We start from the raw sequence: 19,426 nt of genomic DNA, 5'->3' as shown, positions 1-19,426 counted from the left end.
TGAAGGATATGCTATAAAAGCTGTAGCCCTTGTTTGTTTCTGATCCTGACGGTTCTCTTTTACAGCGCCAGGTCTGCGCTGGAGCTGCGGCCATTGCTGCGAATGTTATTACGTGTGCAGCCATAAAGCGGCTTGGGTGCGCTCACACCATCTGCTGCTAACTAGATATGTATTATAATGAAGGCAATAAATTACAATCAATAAGGAGAATGGAACGGCGCTTGCATTTAATGCACAGCTATATCCCACTGATGTTCTGAGCTGGATAACACAGGAGCAAATGCTGTTGGCTAAATCTGTTCACTTAACCATGCAGTTCAGTTCATTAGGAGGCCATTAAGTATGCCGCATGATGGCAGCATGGAAGTTTACTACCAGCTACGTGTGCCCACATCTGAAGGTCATTTGGAGGTCAGTTCCTGCCATGGTCGCTGCTAGTCTAGATTATTCTTCAAAGCTTTTTCTTTTCTTACGGTAGTTTTTTACTTGCAGATAAAGTGCTTATGAGCTGCCTGGAATAAGGGAATGTCCGAGATCTCTAATCCCCGCGACAGATGCGCCCACCCTGACCACAGCCGGAGATGAGCTGCAACAGGCATGGTTCTAATGGTGCAAGTAAGCTACACCAATGCTTTGATAATTGCATTGCATTACCAGCATCATCTCTTAATAGGTTAACATGAAAGTTTTCTCTGATTTACTGGCAGCTAATAGGAAGATAAATAGGGATAGTTGTATAAAAGCAATAAAACAACTTATACCTGTCTCTTAGTTGATGGCTGTTTGCAAAATTATAAAATCATGTTTTCCTTCTAAGCTCAAGTGTCAGCATGCAAGCCCAGCATGCAAGCCCACTCCCTCCCTTCCACACCCCTCCTGTCCTGCATAATTGATGCCCTCAGGAATGGCTTTGGATCTATGTGGGCCCCTGGGACACAGAGCCACAGCAGGCCCCTTTGTGGAGTAAATCATATGGCCTCATTATTAGAGGGTCTGAGCAGAGGTTGGGGGTGGGGGAGATTAAGGGCCTCTGCTCAGACCCTCTACTAGGGACAGTAGACTACGGATTGCTACTCAGTGAGTTTCTTTCTTTTACTTTACAGGGTAAAATAAAGAGGACTGGACTACTTCGGAAGGAAAACTATAACTTTTTTATATAATAAAAAGGGTCAACAAGGATTCTCTGGGGAGTTTTATTTCAATAAAGATCTTTTGTTGTGTTTTTATTACTTATTTTTGGCTTAGTAGTGGAAGCCATCTAATTACTAATTGGCATTCATTATTAAGGCAGGGCTTAGCATTACACTACCCCCCTTCCCCCCCCACACACCACACACACACACTTATTACCCCAGTACTCACCGCCACCAGGGGTACCGGGAAGAGCTAGACACTGACAGGCCTGGAGCATCAAAAAATGATGATCAGGACTGGGCAGCAGCAGGCTGGTAGTATTGGGCTGGTAAGACACAAAATAAATCGCCCTTGCAGGCGGCTGCTTTCATATCTGGCTGGTTATAGAAAATAGAGTGGACCCGGTGCATTAGTTTAATAAATAAATAAAAATGCATGGGATCCCTTCTATTATTGCAAGCCTACTAATGCCAGCCTGCTGCCGCCCAGTTCTGTTCATCATTTTCTGACGCTCCAGGCCTGACGGTATCTGGCTCTTCCTGGTACCCCTGGTGGTGGTGGGTATCAGGGTAATAAGTGGAAGTAAGTGTTAGCTCTTCTACCAGCTAACGCTAAGCCCGGCTTAGTATGGTACGAGGGCGATGTGGGACCTAGAACATTGCAAATGACATTGCAAAAAGCTATATACTGAGAGGTATTACAGCTGTATACTGAGAGTTATATCCAACACATGCCCTCTAGGCACCACAAGCTCCTATACTTGGTTAAATGTTGGCTACACTTTGGTATCATGGAAATATTTTGTGAAGAGAACAATTCCCAGTGAGACTAGTCTGGGCTGCCACACTGCCCATTGCCCATCTGTGTATGGTGTATGTGAGGTGAGCAAACGCTACCGCTAGCTATTACCTGCCAGCCAGCTCTCCTGCATGGAACCATTGTCCATCAACCGAGAGACAGGGAGAGCCCACACAGCAGTACTAAAGTTATGCTCCAGCCAGTAATGGAAATATAGTATATAGCAATGGGTAAAATAACGCAACCACAAATACCAGTGCTGGAGCCAATGTCCCGGTTCAGTATCATGGCACGTGTGAATCCATAATCCTTAATCTGATGGTTTGTAAAGAGGGAATGTAAATGATGTGTTTTGCTGGTGAAGAAGTGAAAGGCCATGTTTGTTTAGTAAGTTCCCACTACTAATCCAGCCAGTAAATATCTCTGAGATTGTGGCCTGACATAACATGGGAGTTAATCATTGCATCTCGCTTACTAGTTAGAAAGTTCTTGTTTTCAACTTATTCAAGGTGAAAGTCAAACACTTCCTGAATGGCTAATAAAGGGCACGTTCCTGACAATGTGATCTCATACCTAGACAACACAATCATTAGAAGTTAATAAAAAACAACTACCATATTATTTAAAGGGTCACAGCTCTTCTGACATGTACATACCAGGCACACACAGGCCTGTGCGTACGGCAGCAGTTTTGAGGAGGTCAGCATTTTAAAGCAATTGTATCTTCACGTACATTTGCTTTAAGTTTTGCACATGGATAGAATGGCGCCGGCGCTGGGAAGCCGAGGTCCTTTTTTGAACCACGGCCCGGTTCCCATGTACGGCGCTGTTCTATTCCCAGGCACCAGTCCAGGCTGAATCACTGGAGATATGCCGGCCTGCCCCCAGTGGGAGGAAACCCCTGCCCCTCCATGATGCGGCTCCATCAGAATCAATCTAGCCGCATCACAGAGTGACAGGGGTTTCCTTCCACTTGGAGTGGACCAACCAGCCTCCAGTGATTCAGCCTGGAACGGTGACCGGGAATAGAATGGCGCCGTACATAGAAATTGGGCCATGGTTCAAAAGAGGACCACGGCACCGGCTTCCCCGCACCGGCACCATTCTATCCATTTGCAAAACTTAAAGCAGATGTACTGATAGTACGTTCACTTTAAGTATTACTTTCTTTTTAAATACTTTTGACATTTTACTTTTTAGTCGTGGTCTTGATGGTGAGACCAATTGCCAGATAAAGCAGGCAGAAGCTTGCGGCTGAGCACTTCTCTCCATTGCTTGCTGCTTAATTTGATTTTCTGCAGGAGATGGGCTCAAAAGACCTACATGGACTTCCCTCCTGCTCTGTGATGTGCTGTTCCTCTGTTATACTTACTAGAAATGTATGACTAAATAACCAACTGGGTGTTACCCAGTGGGGGGCGTGTCTCTACACTGTCTGAAACTATCCAATCAGAGCTGACAGTACCATAAAAAATGCCTAGACGTGCCCCAAACTGGTAACACCCAGCTGGTTATTTATTCATACATTTCTAGTAAGAATAACGGAGGAGTGGCACATCCCAGAGCTGTAGGAGAAAATGGTCCAGAATTGTTATAAGGAATACAAAGATTTACTAAAACAGACATATTAGAAGTAGTAAAAGTTTCCCTTTAAGGGGGATGTGTCATCAAAAAATGATGTTTTTTTTAAGTGAAACAAGAAGGAGTGGTCAGCGCCCAGAGTGAATAGTCCGTGCCTTCTCACATATCTTAGTACATTTCGAACACGAAGGTATGTATTAACAAGGAAGAGACTGGAATCCTTCAGCTCATATAAAACAATCAATTTTTATTGTAGAATCTTTAAAAAGCATTGCCGACGCGTTTCAAGCCCATCTGGCTCTTAATCATGGCATCTGGGTCTGTGAGAAATCATGGGAAAATCACCTCCTGATGATTAACAAAGATGGAGTGGCACTGATTGGCAAAATCTCAAGGTACACAAGGAGACCATGGCGCCGCAGCTGTAGGCGGCGTCCTCATTTGCAAAGGTCACAGAGCATGCCCAGAAACTTTCCCATTCATGTCAGTGGGAGAGCTCCTGTCTATTGTTGCCTATGGAGTTGCAGTACAGCAAATGCTGTTAATGGGGGAGATTTATCAAAGGGTGTAAAATTTAGACTGGTGCAAACTGCCCACAGCAACCAATCACAGCTCAGCTTTAGGCAGTGCTGAAAGGAAAGCTAAGCTGTGATTGGTTGCTGTGGGCAGTTTGCACCAGTCTAAATTTTACACCCTTTGATAAATCTCCCCTTATAGGGTACAAACCCACACACCGTATACGCAGCAAATCTGCAGCAGATTTGATGGTGCAGATTTGATGCTGTGTTTAGTTATTCAGATCTAATCTGCTGCATATTTGTTGCGTTTTTGTTGCGTATTTGCTGCGTATCGCAGCAGTAAATACGCTGTGTATACGGTGTGTGTGTTTATACCCTAAAAGAAAGATATTAGAAAAGAAGAACATGTTTTAGTATTTGGCTCTAATCAGGAAAAGCTTAGCTGATACATGCCTTTTAAGTTCACTAGAAGCACTTCTCTGTATGTATACTCTACAATCCCACAGGGAGTACACACACGATTCTGCTGTATCTATGGACTGCCAATTGACATAGTGCCAGTGCCAATAACAAGTCTCTGTGTTCACTCTCTGCTCACCACGCAGGTCAGACCGGGTTACTGGAAACGGGGAAGGGCTATCTCCAGTATATCCAGGAATGTCCCCAAACTTACATAAACACCCAATAATAATGTATCATTTGCATAAATGTCGCCTTTTTGTAAGATTCACATCACATCATTGACTAAATGTCAATGGAGGATTTTGGAATTTACAGTAGATAGGTCGATGAAACTTATAAGTATTTGAAGGGGAAGTTTGGAAAATGTTTATTTCCTTTGAACTTCCTTCTTAAAAAAATAATTCTGAAAGGTCATGTACTTCAGCCCATAGTAGGCACATGCATTGCGGGCACAGGAATGGGTAACATTCTTCAGCCTACAGAACGTTCTCTATAAGTATCATAGTTAGGGTATGTTCACACTGAGCAAATTCGGTGGAATCCCGTGGCGTAGCCCTCCACCGTAGAATCCCGCCTGCCTCAGGGTCAAACCGCGTCTCTATGTGTGCCTCCACTTGCGCGTAGGCCCTCCCATAGAGACGCCGTTTGACACTGAGGCAGGCGGGATTCTGTAATGGAGAGCTCCGCCACGGAATTCCACCGAATTTGCTCAGTGTGAATATACCCTTATACAGTAATTCAATGGTCAAGTAAGAAAATCCTGTTTGCATTGTGGGTCCTTTACAATCCCTATGCTGCAGGGTTTTTTTTGTTTTTTTTTTGCTGTATGTTCTTGGAAGCTAGTCCTGCTGTGATCAGCTGATTTATAGGCCAGATCCAACTAATAATAATAATATTTACATATAACGCCAAAATATTGTGCAGCTTTATGAGTACATGCGGCTGGAGAAGAAAATGACGGTAGTCCAGATGGGCGTAAAGTGGGGCAATAAGCAGAGAGAGAAGAGTCCTTAAAGTGATACTGTGCAGTTCTGTGTGGTGGACAGTGTCACCTAGGCGGGGCTTCACAGCTTAACTGTAGTGAAGCCCTGCCTAGGTGACACTGTCCATTAATGAAATGAAGCAGTTTTACAGGAGAAAGTTTTACAGGTATTTATGGATTGTGCAGCATCTAAGCTTGTGGATGTTGCAGAGAACTGCACATGGTGTAAGGAGAGTGACAATATCAGATTAAGACTAATGAAGCATACTGAGGAGGGGCTGGTGATCAATAGCTTCAAAGCCTGCAGGGAGAAAAGAAAAGAATTATCGTGTCATGATAATACCTTTAAAGATTATGTCCAACTATTGCCTATTATTATGATACTTATTATTATAGTATTCGTTTCTATAACACTGTACAGAGCAGTACTGTCATCACTCAGTTCCCATTGGGGTTCACAATATAAATGACAAATTAACCTGCAGTAATACAAAATACCCATACACATACAGGGAGAACAATAAACACGCTAAAAAAAAATCCCAGTCCTTCCTTCCTCCCTCCCTATGACTTTAGGTGGTTTCATATGAAAAATGAAAGATGAGTAATATATAAATTCACAGTTTTTTCCCTTTCCTCCTCTCCCTTTTACTGTGATGTGTCAGACTGTATGATGGGCTAAAGCATGTTTTGTCCCAACCCTAAGCTAAAGGTCCCATACACTTTATACTTTTTAAATTCATTCTGGATGAACTGAGTGCAGGAACAGGAACCCCTATCAAAGAGACAGGAGTCTCTGCTCCTGCATGTACTGGGCAGTGAGGCATACACTATATGCCTCACCACTCAGCTCCAACTATTATTTTATGGGTAATACCCTCTCCACACGATAGTCAGAGCAGGGTGCTGACTGGCTAGAGAGAGGCCTATCATTATGGGACCAAAGAGATCAATGTGCTCCTTGAGGAAAGCATGATAAAGACATATAGAGACAACCTCTAAACAGCTGTCTACAGATGAGTAGTCTCTTCTAGAGAGAGATTTCTGGCTCAGCATACATCCCCAGTCATGTTTTAAGACTCCTAGTTTGAGTGAGTTACTGGCTTTAAAAGAAAGCTACATTGAAAAGGTTGTGTGAGAGCTGCTTTGCATATCCTTTCTTCTTCCTGACCTGCCTTTGATGATAGTGCGATGCCCTGACCCGTGTGGGTCACTTCGCAGTGCAGGTGTTGTGAGCGGGCAGGAACCGGGGCAGCTGCAGGGTATAAGATTATCACAGTATAGGGCCTGAGGATGGCACAGCTGAGGGACCGGTCTGCAGATACTGCGGTATAATTGCTACTGGACATGTGATTCTTCGCTGTACCTAATCAAGGCACCAGTAAACGGACAACAATGCCAGGGTTCAGTTACAGAGGTGGTTACACTTTTATTGTAACTGAGGTAACTGGTAGCAACAGTCTCTTCCGGATGCAACCGGGTATATAGCAGACTTATATAGACAGAGCTAAGGTGGTGCTGCATAGGCTGAGGTGAAACGTGCCGGATGATGGGAGTAGTAGTGAGAGAAGAATAGAGATGCTGGGTGGATTTAGAGTACTTGCGGTATGAATCTTGACTTGATGAGGAGATGAATAACAGGAACGACACCCAGATGAGAGGATACTCCAGGCACTTGAGCAGACGGACAGCCAGGATCTGTTACAGCAGAGCACCAGCCTCTCTTCTGAAGGTGAAGAGAGACACACAGGAACACAACTTGTCTCCTGAAGGTGGAGAACAAGACTCCGGTAGAACAGGAAGTCACATGGTACCCCTGGCCAAAGCTCGACGGCCATTGGAGGAACCATGGTTACAGGGCATTGTCACGTGATCCTCAGCCTTTGCATACCACTGCACAGAGTTAAACACATGTACAATATATAGGAACCTGAGAATAATAGGGACTACATAGTCACAGTTGCAGTGCAAATAGTTTCCAGAACAGGCATGGCTGTAATAACAAAAACAAACTGACAGTGAGAAACAGACAGCGTGTTCTGGGACACTGCAATAGGGAGGAGGCTGAAAAGTGATGTGTACAGCATTACAGTGAAATGTGACACCAGTTGTAAGATAAAAGAATAGATGAAGCTCACAGCTCAGCCACCCCCTCCCCCTTGGAAGGACCTTTGCAGATGTCACAGAGTATGTCCTGATACGATTTTATCAATGGACTGAAAAATGAATGAGATTTGTATATAAATCTGTTAATCTATTGCTATAAGAGAAAAAAGTTTCTGACCCCCAAAAGAAGAGTTTTGCTCACTTGACTTTTATGATAAAATATTTTAATTTATAAACAGTGTGAGGTTTATGGTGCCACATGTTACCTCTAACCTTCAGAGTCAGGGGCGTTGTGGCCGTGAATTGTAGCATCAGGGTTGATATATTTCCACATTTGAATTCAGCTATTAAATCTTGAGAAAGTGCTTAGTTAAGCATGAACAGCGCCGTTCTCTGACTTCCTCCTGACCCCTTAATGGGCGTAAAACAAAACTATCTGGCCAATGAATTTATGAACGTGGTATATCATTATATAACCCAACATACCGACATTTAGCGGGTATCTCAATGGCAAGGAGACTGCCATAGAGCCTGGTGTGGGATTATTTTTTTCAAAATGATAAACTAGTATACTGTTAGGGAAACTTACTTCATATTTATCACCTGGTTATTCATCCTTAAAGGGGTTTCTTTGATTTATGACTCAATTGCTCAAAGCACATACAGTATTAGGGTCCTATTCCACGGGCCGATAGGGTCCCGATCAATAATGTAAACGAGCACCGATCTGCTAGCTCAGAGCTCGTTTACTGGGCCTATTACACGGCCCGATAATCGTTTAGCGGGGGCTGCAGGGACATTGTTACCGATGTCCTTGCAGACCTTGTTTAAACACCATACTTTACCTAAGCATGTTGCAGGGCTTCTCCTGCGCTCCTTCTTCCTCCCGATCCTGCGCGCAGCAGCAGCTTCGGTGCGACCTGTCTGAGCTGACAGACTGCTCAGCCAATCACTGGCCGTGGCGGTCCTGGCCAGTGATTGGCGAGCGGTGTGTCAGCTCAGACAGGCTGCTCTGGAGCTGCTGCTGCACACGGGACCGGGAGGAAGAAGGAGCGCAGTAGAAGCTCTGTAACATGCTTAGGTAAAGTATGGTGCTTGTGAAATCGTCAGTCGCCCGCCGAGCATCGCAATTCCACGCAGCGATGCGCCGTTGGTGCGCAATGATTTTAGGTTTGAACCTTAATAAACGATCAGCCGATGACACGCTCATCTGCTGATCGTAGTCTTTATTCCACAGAGCGATAATCCGATTCGGTCGATTATCGCTCTGTGGAATAGGCCCCTTAGTCAGGTGCAACTTATTCATATTGTTTATCAATACAAAGTGTCAAAAAGTCTTTCTTTCTAAATCCCCCCCCCCCACACACACACACCTCCTATCTCTCCCTTTATGTCTCTTTCTCTCTATTCCCTTGTCTCTCTTTCTCTTTCCTTCTCTCTCCCCCCTTATCCTCCTCTCTCTCTTTCTCTTTTTCTAGTCCTCTCTCTCCTTCTCATCTTTCTCCCTCCTCTCTCCCTCTTGTTCTCCTCTCTTTTTCTCTCTCTCTCTCCTTCTTCTCTCTCCCTCTCTCTTGTCATTTTTCTCTCTCTCTTCTCTCTCTTTCTTTCTCTCCTTCTCCTCTCTTTTTCCCCTTTCTATTTCTCTCCCCTCTCTCTTCCTCTCTGGCTGATCTTTGGCTTTTTTTTACGCCCTGACCTAAGATCATCGACCAACGAGTGGGCACCCCTACATTTAATAGCGATGTGCGGCCGGCAGCTGGCGGTTCAAGAAACAGTTTACATTACCTGTCCGCTGTGGTCCCGGCCAGTGATTGGCTGAGCAGCCTAAATGATCTGTATATATTGTACCCGTCATCCATTCCCTCCTTGGTTTAACTTCATGGACATGTGTCTTTTTTCAACCATACAAACTATGGGGGAGATTTATCAAACATGGTGTAAAGTGAAACTGGCTCAGTTGCCCCTAGCAACCAATCAGATTCCACCTTTCATTTTCCAAAGAGTCTGTGAGAAATGAAAGGTGGAATCTGATTGGTTGCTAGGGGCAACTGAGCCAGTTTCACTTTACACCATGTTTGATAAATCTCCTCCTATGTAACTAAGTAAAGTCCTGCAATAACATGTTACAGTCAAATCACAGAATTCTTTCGGTCGCATGACTTTGGTTGGGTGATTTGCAGTCATGCCATGTTGCTCTATCCTAAATCAACAGCTGATAGTTACCAGTGTTCTGACACTATCCCTTTAAATGTTATTGCTCAGCTTTATCATCCGTTGCATACAAGCTTTATAATGTTACAGCTTATCAATAGTTAAACAAAAAGCGGAGAGCGCAGGTCCAGCTTCACTGATGTCCGTGCATTATGAATAGACTAACATATCCATATATGACTTTTCTTATGTATGAGATTTGCCAAGTAATATAATACCGCCTAATGCATACTGTCCTTGACAAGCAGGAGGATTCTGTCTCTGGGGCGGAGGGGGAGGCAGCTGTAATGTTGTGGTTGGCTGTAAACTTACTACTGTCTCTGGGCAGAGTGCTGGGGACTGCATGTAATCCATGAGCGGGGCTCAGATCTTTAAAGGGAATCGGAATCCATATTGGTTATCAATAAATAAATGTGTTTGTAATATATAGCAAACATTGTGATAGCAGCAGGTACAATAGACAAAGGTTTCTGCTTGAAAACTATATCTATTGTGGATTTTTATTGTGCATTCCACGTCTATGGGGTGAAGCCAAAGAAAAATCCATGTTAGGCACTGATTTGCAACAAAAAAAAATCTGCCACATGTAGAAAACCGTTATAAAATCTCCAGAATAGAATTTTAAAGGGGTGTCCTGGAAAAGGTTTTTTTTAAAATTTCTTTAATAAAGTTATATACTTTAGTTATGTATTTCTTAGTATTGGGGGACAAGGTCCCTCTCCTGCCACCAGTGGCTGTGTTGGGAACTGCAGGGCTGCACAAGACCCAGCACAGTTACAGATCACTAATACTGCTGCATGTAGATACTGGGCCTCCTATGATGTGTAATTAGCATTAGAATAGACAATATACATGGGCTGCAGTCTTTGGCTGCTGTTATCTATGCTACCTTGCGATTGGTCTTCGCTAGAATACCCCTTTAATAATGGGTCAATCAGGTAAAATTACATGACAAAGAGTTTTCCCAGGCACTATAATCTGGTATATAGTGCAGTACAGGAAATAACTTTTTTTTTTTTCTCAACAAAACATTAATAAACTAAAATGATGCCATACAAAAATAAAAAGTTCCCAGGTAGTTATGTAGTGACCCGGTACTTGCCCCTAAGTCCTCTTGCACCTGAGTAAGGTATCTCCCTCGGGTTCACACAAGTGAGGTGAGTCATCCACTGCAGTTAGTGTTTTTCCCACTAGGTGTCACTACTGTGTTTGTTTAGCAACTTATTCTATGCACAGCTGAAGGAGCTCAAGGGTTAATTACTGTATGTCACATGTTGCCTTTTTGTCCACTCACCGGTGCAGATGCTTTCTCTCCTTTCCTCAACCTATCTTTTCTTCTTTTTTTTTTACACACACACACAGCTCACCAATCACAGACAGGGTTAGATGTTCCCCTGCAGTTAGGACTTAGTTTCTGGTAGGAGCAGTTAGTGAGTCTTTAGTTAGAGTTAGTGTGTGGTTGTCATCTGGAACCAGTCTAACAAGGACACAACTAGACAAGCAGTCTCTTTCGAAGAGCACTAGAACCGCTATGCTAAACCGTTATAGGTGGAGAGAAGCTAAACATGGAACACCTTATCCACGCAAGGAAATTCTCTACAAGTGCAGGGCAGTTACCTTAGCAGTCATAGGAATTGACCCCAGTAGAACAAAGGTAGAGAAAGTCTATGTATTCCACTGCGCAGTGCAGGACAACTGGGAAGTCTCGGGAGTCTGCTTAGCCCAGATAACAAGGCTTGTATTACCCACCTAGGACGGGTAGCTCACAACTAGGGGGCATAAGGCGGTCAGACTAGAAGTCATCTGTGAGTATGGGTATTCTCTATATTCTCTACCTATATACACCTCTACTTTTCTGAAAGAGTACACTTCTACCTTGGACAAGACCCCACTGGCAACCCCTCTCCTCTACTTTCTCTAGAGATGGTCGAACATTGGAAAATCCTAGGTTCGATTGAACTCGAACCTTCTCGAACCTATTACCTAGGCTGTATACCTGATTTCCAGGCGGTACTCCGGCAGTCTCCTCCTTCCCCACAGAACGGGAATCAAATGCTGCAGGTTCAAGAAGGTTCGAGTTCGATGGAACCTAAGATTTCCCGATGTTCGATCATCTCTACAAAGCACCTCCTTTCACAAAGCGCTACAAAAACATGGCCACTTTTCCCCCTACTGTTATCTCCAGTTCAGGTGCGGTTTGCAATTAAGCTCCATTTACTTCAATGGAACTGAGTTTCAAAACACCACCTGAACTGGAGACAACAGTAGGGGGAAAGTGGCCATGTTTTTGTAGCGCTTGATAACCCCTTTAACTCTACCTCAGCTACAAGCACCTGAACCTTTCGGAAGATTGTATACTTGTTGTATTGCACTGGACTGTATTCCTACCAAAAGTACGTTCTTTGTATTGCACTACGGTCTCCTAAGTAAAGTGTTCTGTTGTACTGAAGTACTGGACTCTGGCCTCCCCTTGCACACCCGCACCCTCACACACCTGTACACTTGTACTCTTTTGTGAGCTGGTGAGGCTTCAAGAATGTCCGTGGTGGGTTCTATACCACTCCAGGCTACATAACAAGTGCTCAAGTGACCTTTAGAGCCACCCACCTATCACACCACCCTATCAGCTGACCCAGCGGGGAGAACAACCAACACCGACCAAAAACTCTCCCCCGTGCCTCACCAGGCATTGCAGTTCCGTCATTGGAAAAATTTGGTATGGAGCACAGAGCTCAGCTATCTTTCCATAGTGTATAAAAAGACATGCTGCCGCCCCATTCACCCCCATCTTCATGATCAGTGGGGGTCCCAGTGGTCAGGCCAGAACATGTGAATAAGGGCAAATATATATGATGTATAATATATAGGTGTATTAGCCACATGACAATCACTATGTAGAGTATTTGTTCTGTAGCAGACAGAGAGCAGATGTGCAGTGAGAACACTAAGCGCAGGGGAACCTATAACAAGGGGAGTTACATGAGAGCATTGGCCGGGATTAGTTTAGCTCAAGGCTCTTTCCAGCTGTCACATGTATTGCACAGAGTATTCACTATCTTACTGGATATAACAAGTCGGTTTGTAGCCATTAAACTGCACTCATCCTCAACATTCCAGTAGTAAATGGGCCAGGAGTAAATTCCGGCCATTGCCCGGGGCTCGTATCTAGGAGGTCACAATCTTTTCCTATTGTGTGTTCTAAGTAAACTAGGAGGATAATACAGTAATAACCGTTCTCAAACGCAATCAGTTGTTCCAGAAGCGAACAGTTCATGAACCGAGCTGTATGTTATCACAGGGAACAATATAAATGTCTTTAAGGGTATAAACCCACACAACGTATAAGCAGCGCATTTACTGCTGCGATACGCAGCAAATACGCAACAAATACGCAGCAGATTAGATCTAAATAACTGAACACAGCATCAAATCTAAACCATCAAATCTGCTGTGTATTTGTTGCGTATCTGCTGCGTATACGGTGTGTGGGTTTATGCCCTAATTGTTTTTTACACTTCATGGGTCAGGTGCAGAGCGCCCGGCCCACAGAGTGTAAGGACTAGCAGTAAGTAGCGGTGCATCCTCCACCACTGCTTACTGTAGAGGAGCAGGGATTCCTGTCATAATGATGGGGATCCCTGCTCCTTTACAGTGCGTTCCCGGCAGTGGAGGCAGGAGAGAGGCAGGAGCGGGTTTCTCTTTGAACATGCCACGCCATCCATGCTTCTCTCCGCTGCGGGGAACAGCGTGCACAGGGGTAATCGAAGAGTTGAGTGCTTGAACTCCCAATGACCTCGTCCGGACCCCCCCCCCCCCCCCCACACACACACACACTGCTGCACATGTGTCGCCGCCATCTTCACCTTCACCGATAGCTAGGCAGCCGGCACTAGTACCATCAGGTACCAGCACCAGAAGGTTTGCAGCCATCTGGGGAGTTGTTAATGTAACTGATTAACCCCTTCTTTACTGATACAGTGGGGGAGATGTATCAAACATGGTGTAAAGTGAAACTGGCTCAGTTTCCCCTAGCAACCAATCAGATTCCACCTTTCATTTCCCAGAGAGTCTGTGAGGAATGAAAGGTGGAATCTGATTGGTTGCTAGGGGCAACTGAGCCAGTTTCACTTTACACCATGTTTGATAAATCTCCCTGTGTTCTTTATTGATACAGAACACCTTACCTACCTTATTTTTGGGTTGTGGAACTAACTGTCTGTGTTTTAATTATTTCATATAGGAAAATTTGCTTTGATATATGAGTGATTCGGATTGCAAGCACGTTCCCGGAACGAACTCCGCTTATAATCCAAGGTTTCACTATATATATGTATATGTATATATATATATATATATATATATATATATATATATATATACTCACACAACTCATATAGTTTGTGGTCAATATGACGGCTTTCAAGGAAGTCGGAGGAATGCACAACACAAAGACCCTGCAGGAAAAGCGGCCCTGATCACGGGATGGCGAGAAGTTCCCAATCTGTACACAGCTGTTCATTCTATCCGGCTTGTCAGGAATACAGTAAAGTTCTGTCCGGTTTTCGGTGGATGAGGCTGGAGTAAGACAATAAAGAATGAGCCTCTTTGAAAGCCACACACAATGATCAGTGTCAGTCAAGGTAGTTATCCCAGTATATCTCCGGCACGTGCACTTCTCCTAAGGAGCTAGAGAACAATCCTGACTCTAAGGGGCTTGTGACGTTACATTCATTTGCTGCTATTAGCTAAACGCTCTCAATACGCTATGGTACACACTACGCATGGCTAATACTCACAACTCTGATTACTGTGTTAAAGTTAACTTTAATACCAATATGCTGTGACGGGTTCAGGGCTAATTCTAAGCTACACACATGCACATAAGATCAGGGGTTTTGTTGGGATTGGAAGACATCCGGGGCACCTTGTAGTTGGACATAAGATTATCTCTAGTCTAGGGTTCATCCCTATTGTTTGCATTTGTTCTGGGTCGTGTTCTTTTTAATATGTTTGTAAGAGGCACAGGAGGTGGTTTGGTAGGTAAGGATAGTGACAGGAGAAGGTGTGGTAGGTAAGGATAGTGATATAGGAAAAGGTTTGGTAGGTAAGGATAGTGACATAGGAGAGGGATTGGTAGGTAAGGATAGTGACAGGAGAAGGTGTGGTAGGTAAGGATAGTGACAGGAGAAGGTGTGGTAGGTAAGGATAGTGCCATAGGAGAAGATTTGGTAGGCAAGGATAGTGACAGAGGAAAAGGTTTGGTAGGTAAGGATAGTAACAGAGGAGAAGGTTTGGTAGGTAAGGATAGTGATATAGGAGAAGGTTTGGTAGGTAAGGATAGTGACATAGGAGAGGGATTGTTAGGTAAGGTTAGTGGCATAGGAGAAGGTTTGGTAGGTAAGTATAGTGATATAGGAGAAGGTTTGGTAGGTAAGGATAGTGACATACTGTAGGAGAAGGTTTGGTAGGTAAGGTTAGTGACATAGGAGAAGGTTTGGTAGGTAAGGTTAGTGACATAGTTGAAGGTTTGGTAGGTAAGGATAGCGATATAGGAGAAGGTTTGGTAGGTAAGGTTAGTGGCATAGGAGAAGGTTTGGTAGGTAAGGTTAGTGGCATAGGAGAAGGGTTGGTAGGTAAGGATAGTGACATAGGAGAAGGTTTGGTAGGTAAGGATAGAGACATAGGAGAAGGTTTGGTAGGTAAGGATAGTGACATAGGAGAAGGGTTGGTAGGTAAGGTTAGTGACATAGGAGAAGGTTTGGTAGGTAAGGTCAGTGACATAGGAGAAGGTTTGGTAGGTAAGGATAGTGATATAGGAGAAGGTTTGGTAGGTAAGGATAGTGACATAGGAGAGGGATTGGTAGGTAAGTATAGTGGCATAAGAGAAGGTTTGGTAGGTAAGGTTAGTGACATAGGAGAAGGTTTGGTAGGTAAGGATAGTGACATAGGAGAAGGGTTGGTAGGTAAGGATAGTGACATAGGAGAAGGTTTGGTAGGTAAGGATAGTGATATAGGAGAAGGTTTGGTGGGTAAGGTCAGTGATATAGGAGAAGGTTTGGTGGGTAAGGTCAGTGATATAGGAGAAGGTTTGGTAGGTAAGGATAGTGACATAGGAGAAGGTTTGGTAGGTAAGGATAGTGACATAGGAGAAGGTTTGGTGGGTAAGGATAGTGACATAGGAGAAGGTTCGGTAGGTAAGGATAGTGACATAGGAGAAGGTTTGGTAGGTAAGGATAGTGACATAGGAGAAGGTTTGGTAGGTAAGGATAGTGACATAGGAGAAGGTTTGGTAGGTAAGGATAGTGACATAGGAGAAGGTTTGGTAGGTAAGGATAGTGACATAGGAGAAGGTTTGGTAGGTAAGGTTAGTGATATAGGAGAAGGTTTGGTAGGTAAGGATAGTGACATAGGAGAAGGCTTGGTGGGAAGGATAGTGACAGAAGAAGGTTCCTTACGTCAAGGAACAGAAAGGGAACGTGTCATCACAGAAAATAAATAAAACACAGGCAGGGTGGTCATGTGACTGAGCATGAGAGCACAACAAGTGCTCTAAATATAAAATGAAAGTGTATATAGAATATACAACACCCACAGAAGTCAATACAATGCTAGCCTATTAAAAAACCCAGACAACAAGCCCTTTAAATATATCAAAGAAGGACTTCTATAGCTTGCTCTGTACTTGTCCTGGGAACAGGGACACCAAATAACAATAATTCACTGTAGTTATAGAGAAAATACTGTATTATAATCCACAGCTTAGATGCCGCATACATCAGTGTATCATAACTGGGAAGATCTTGTTGTCCATAGTTACTAATATTTTATATTAAAGTGAAGTGACAGGTCCTGCTGTATGTCCAGCCTGGGCTCATGGACCTGAAGCTTTTATTCGGATTACTGGAGGCTGAACCGTGTAGTCATCTTTTCTCTAAAATGCATCATCTGTACAAAGCATTATGTGACAGAAATACAATGCTGGGAGAGATGAGGAGAGTGCTATGCATCCTGCACATTGCTGCTCCCGATATTACTGCATACACCTCTAATGTGGGAATAGAGGAAATGTAGACACCCCAATGTGTTAAATAATTCAGGCGCCACATTTACGTTCTCTTATGTAAAGGATCTGTTTGGATGCTTTTCTATAGGCTTCGATTTTTCCATTTACATATTAGAGCCCCAATGGTGTCAGCTCATCAATGTTAATAGTAAGCATTTGGGTTATAATGGGAAATAAATGTTCATGTACATTCTCCTATGTGTAGAGAGAAGCTTATACCTAGAGATGTTCCGGAAAGTACAGTAGATGTTCGCTGTCCACAAATTTAGCTGAATGTAGCTTTTCTTTCAAATCAGCTGGTGTCAGAAAGTTATACAGATTTGTAATTTATTTCTATTTAAAAATTTCCTTATCAGCTGCTGCATGTCCCGCAGGAAGTGGTGTATTCTTTCCAGTCTGACACGGTGCTCTCTGCTGCCACCTCTGTCCATGTCAGGAACTGTCCAGAGCAGCAGCAAATCCCCATAGAAAACCTCTCCTGCTCTGGACAGGTTCTGACATGGACAGAGGTGGCAGCAGAGAGCAGTGGGTCAGACTGGAAAAAAATACACCACTTCCTGCAGGACGTACAGCAGCTGATAAGTACTGGAAGACTTGAGATTTTTAAGTAGAAGTTAATTATAAATCTATATAACTTTAAATATAATTTTTATTAAGGAAAATAATAAATGGACATTATGGATATACCAACATGATGTGTGTTTTCTGAATGAAGAACCTATAATCCTATATACTACGGTATGTACAGGATTTGCTAAATTGCAATGTTTTTGCTCCATTCATTCATTGTGGTGATCGGTGGGAGTCCTGGTGGTCACACCCCACTGATCAGCTACTTATTCTTTACCCTCTTGAAATAAACCAGTGTAGGACTGTGGTATCTGGGGCCCACCAGAGCAAATGATCCTGGGGCCCACCAATAAAGAAGCAGTGAGAAACAACATGTGTTTATGCAGGTTCTAAAGCTGGGGGCCCACCGGAGGATTCTCCGGTCCTCTGGTGGGCCAGTCCGACACTGAGTAAACCTTTTTGACATCATCCATCCTTGCCCTGAGAACTACAACTTCCAGCTGGCCCACCATAACATCTATTGTCTTTCTAGTGGTCTCAACAATTCAGTATCCGCTATAGCTGATTTCACTATTACAGGGCACACACAATAAGAAAACCCCTGTAGGCATCTCTCCTCTAACAATCTCCATGATACATCCTGAGAGCACTGTATTATATTGCTGTCTGTGTCTCCATTAGGATATATAGTTTTGCTTTGACACTCAGTAATTTTAGACTGGAAACTGTAAATACTTGTCAGCAATTATCCTTGCACTTTGTATATAGCTTTACCTCAAGAATGTAAGGGTCATGACTGCAGTTTTTCCTGCTACCTCTCAGTAGCATCTGTTGTCTCACCTCTTTGATGTTTTCAGTAACTATATCCCTGAGCCATTTCAGACAAAGATATACAAGACCAATAACAATGGATACTATACCTACTGTATACATCATGGTCACATAAAGGTCAGTGTCCCATGGATGTGTCTACTAATATATTATATATTGTAAAACCCTACTTAGAGAGAGCTTCATCTACAGTTTAAACTGCTTAGTATTGTTCTATAATGTCCAGTTATAGTTACTTCCATTGAAGGGGTGCTGCAGAGGAAAAAAAAACAACAGTTTTTCAAATTACCTGGTGTCAGAAAGTTATAAAGATTTGTAAATTACTTCTCTTTAACAAGATCAAATCCAGCTGCTGTATGTCCTGCAGGAAGTGGTGTATTCTTTCCAGTCTGACTCAGTACTCTCTGCTGCCACCTCTGTCCATGTCAGGAACTGTACAGAGCAGGAAAGGTTTTTCTATGGGGATTTTCTACTGCTCTGGACAGTTCCTGTCATGGACAGAGGTGGCAGCAGAGAGCACTGTGTCAGACTGGAAAGAATACACCTTCCTGCAGGACATACAGCAGCTGATAGGTACTGGAAGAGTTGATATTTTTAAACAGAAGTAATTTACAAATCTGTATAACTTCCTGACACCAGTTCATTTTAAAGCAATTCGTTTTCTCTGTAGAGCCCCTTTAAATGTTCTGTTGCTCCGGATGGAATTAAGATTTGCACAAGGATTTTCAGACTATTCCACTTTGCAGATATGTTTCATCTCATTTGTATTTCTGGGATGTCTTGTAGGCAGAACCCTGTTCAGGTCAGGCAACAGCATATCCATAGGGTGAAGGTCAGGACTACGACTTCCAATACACAAACCATCATATTTCAGCCATTCTTTAGTTACTTGGTGTGCTTAAGGTCAGGGTCTAGGTGCATCACCCCACATCTTTTCACCTTGAGGTCATGAACTGCTGGTAAAATGGTTTGATTTACCTAAGCAATACTAATTCTTCTTGAGAGTGTCATACAGACAAGTAGAGACTGATAAGCCATTCCTGTTTTACTGTGAAGAAAGTAATTGCAAAGCAGCTCCCACACCTGATTCTCATGGTAACTTTCCTTTCATGTTGGTGTTTTACTCCAACTACGAGACTTAGAACATGACTGGGGATATATGCCAAGCCA

Source organism: Dendropsophus ebraccatus, chromosome 2, assembly GCF_027789765.1.
Source record: "Dendropsophus ebraccatus isolate aDenEbr1 chromosome 2, aDenEbr1.pat, whole genome shotgun sequence".
Lineage (NCBI taxonomy): Eukaryota > Metazoa > Chordata > Amphibia > Anura > Hylidae > Dendropsophus > Dendropsophus ebraccatus.
This window is presented reverse-complemented; position numbering follows the sequence as displayed.